This window comes from Pan troglodytes, chromosome 4, assembly GCF_028858775.2.
Source record: "Pan troglodytes isolate AG18354 chromosome 4, NHGRI_mPanTro3-v2.0_pri, whole genome shotgun sequence".
Lineage (NCBI taxonomy): Eukaryota > Metazoa > Chordata > Mammalia > Primates > Hominidae > Pan > Pan troglodytes.
Genome location: NC_072402.2, coordinates 156,923,286 through 156,926,146, shown reverse-complemented (window position 1 = coordinate 156,926,146; position 2,861 = coordinate 156,923,286). Strand labels below are relative to the sequence as shown.

Genomic DNA, 2,861 nt, shown 5'->3' with positions numbered 1-2,861 from the left:
GGGGATGCAAGAAAATGTTCTCTCACTTAGATATTATTGAGGCTGGCATCTCCAGATCTGCACAGCTCAGGAGTCTGACTGCATCACTTCCTTGCCCCAGACCTTCAGGAAAAACATGCAGTGGTGTACCCAGGGGGTAGCCACCTTGATAGAGAGGAGCGTGTTATCATTGTTTAGAATCATTGGCAATATAGTCAGTTTTATTATTGTTTTCTAATACTCAACAGACAGTCTACCCCCTTTTTGCCTACACCCAGCATGGTCCACTCAAATTGCCCTACTCCTTGGTACTCCACTGAAAACTTGGAGGCCTCCACCCTCCTCTTCTTATCCCCATCTGCCCTTCAGCCAAGCCTCTAAGGCCAAATCACCTGTTGTTCCTCATTTCTGTGTCTTTTCTCATGCTCTTCCCTCTGCCTGGAATTCCCTCTACTCCATACACACACTGTATCTGGTTTACCCCTACTCTTTAAGATTCAACTTAAATATCGCTTCCCCCAGGAAGCTGCCCCTGCTCACCCAAGGCTGAGTCACATGCCCTTCGTTGGGCTTCCATGGTATCTTCTAAATACTAAATTTCTGCATTGGCCACATTGTACTCTAATTAATCTGTTCATGATTTTGTCTCTCTCAATTACTGTGTGCCAAATGAAGTAGTCTTATTCACTTTTTTATTCACTGAGATCCGAGGAAACACTACATTATTCATTTTCATATCTCCGGGATCTAGGAAAATACTTGTCACAATATTGATGAGAAAGGTGTTTACATCATGTTGTGATATAAGCTTTAAATTCTGCAGAACACTTATTTTCATGGGAAAAATAATATTTGGAGCATGCCCTTAGGGTCTCCCTCCACTTCCTTTCCTGGTACCCTTTAGAAACCCTTATGTGAACCTTCACATATATATGGAAGGCTCAGGTTGGTCTTCAACACCACTGCCTTGATGCTACAAATTTACAAAGTGGAAGACATTTTTCAGTTTTAAAGCATGCTCTTCTCCAGCTCTCTGCAGAGCTTCTGTTTCTGCAAGACAGTGACTGAGAGTCTGATATTCAATTATTATTTTATTCATTTAACTGCACCAGTAAATAGTGATAGAATTCAGAACTCAGAGCTACCACAATATGGAATTTTTAAAAGGCACTTGAAATCCTTGACAGCAGAAGCAGGGACATTTAAAATACAGAGGACAGGGAACCAAACTGTGAAATGTTCTCTCTGTAATCTTCATCAAAGATATATGCTTTGAAATGATTCCTATTCCATGGAAGAAAATACAATCTGCTCCTCTCTTCCCATTACCACCATTTGCAAAGCACCACCCAGTCTTACAGATATTTTCTTCCCAGTGTCTCTCATAACCATTCCTTTCTTAAGGTTTCGTAAGACCCATATGAATGTTCTTTGACATCATATCATATTATATGCAGTGATTCTTTAAATAGTATTCCAGTGTTGAGATAGTGAAAAGCACTGGAAGCACTGGTGTGCTGGTAAATGTTTCACAGTCAGCTCTCTGGGGAAAGAAGCTCTATTGGTAGGGTTTGCTAATCTCCATGGTGTAAATACTCCCACCAAGGCAGATTTCAAGCTATCAACTTGATGTCACTGAATGAGGAGTTGGGGAAAGGTGGACCCCATTGTCTCTACTGAACCAATACAAGCTGCTGTATATCAGCTCTAGCACATTTCTGGATGGACGATTAATTTTTCTCAAGCACCATTTAAGACAGGTTATTTTCAGATTCAGAAATCTACCCAGACTTCTACTGTCTGCCATGGAAATAGAAAAAAAAAAAAACAGTCTGTCCACTTTTCCCTATCACCACAAATACTGTGTTGGCCTACTTGATTGGAGTCTGCATTAGCTAGTTAAATGATCTCCTTGGTTCCACTCTTACCTCTACAGTTCTTCTCCCTACAGCAACCAGAGTAATTGTTTAACACTAAATTGATTGTGTTACCTGCCCAGAGGCAATATTGCATCACACCAGGAACTACGCCACTGGTGCAACATGGAGTTGTGCAATACCCAGGCTATTCAACCATACTCAGCACCCCCGACATCTGCTTAAAATCCTCAGAGGTTTTCCATTACATTTAGGGATTTGTATAATATTTGTGTTTATATAACATATGGTTTAAACTGGTCTCCAAAGGCCTGCATGATCTGACTGCAGCTTCCTCTCCTGTCCCATCCATGCCACTCTCCCTCTGACTTACTTGGTTCCAGCTTCTCTGAACTTCCCAACTTCTTTCAATTCCTCTGTCATACTAAGCTCTCTCTAGGATCCCACCCGGACCACTCTTCTTTTTGATTTTCCTTTGGTTAAACTTTCTTTCTGAAGTCTCTGCTCACAAGGCACTTTCCAGAGAGATCTTTGAACCCCTGATCTAAATTAAGCCCCTTCAATTAGTCTCTTTCATGGCACGTTATTTTTTCACTTCTAAGCATTACAGTAGGTACTGTCATTATGAGTGTTTTGGTGTCAATGATGGCAGGCTTTTTTTTTTTTTTCCACCAGGGATGTAGAACCTCCAAATTTTCTGCGAGGGGCACAGCCACAGTCCCGCAAAGGTGACAAGATGTGCTTGCTGTTTGCATCTGTTTAAATCATCACTATAAGAAAGTGATTCTTGGGTTTAGGTATGAGTGATGGCAGTTTTTATGACCAGAAAAGATTATTTATGATGAGTTTGGTTTTTAGAAATTAATATTCCATTTAAGGTTATAAGATCAAAAGACTATTTGTCCTTAAGCTTTAAAATTCAAAATAAAAATCACATTGTTCTATTAATGAATAAATAAGACTTTAACAGTCACTTTTAAGGGGGCCTTTGATTAATGTGTGAGC

The 2,861-nt window shown here is 40.2% G+C and overlaps 1 non-coding gene across 1 annotated transcript; it reads right to left on the bottom strand.

The window, feature by feature from the left end:
• Positions 1-2,531: 2,531 nt before the first annotated feature.
• LOC112209342 (small nucleolar RNA SNORA68) lies at positions 2,532-2,660 on the bottom strand. Its single transcript, XR_002944083.1, has one exon. It is a non-coding gene; the product is annotated as a small nucleolar RNA SNORA68 (small nucleolar RNA).
• Positions 2,661-2,861: the final 201 nt, after the last annotated feature.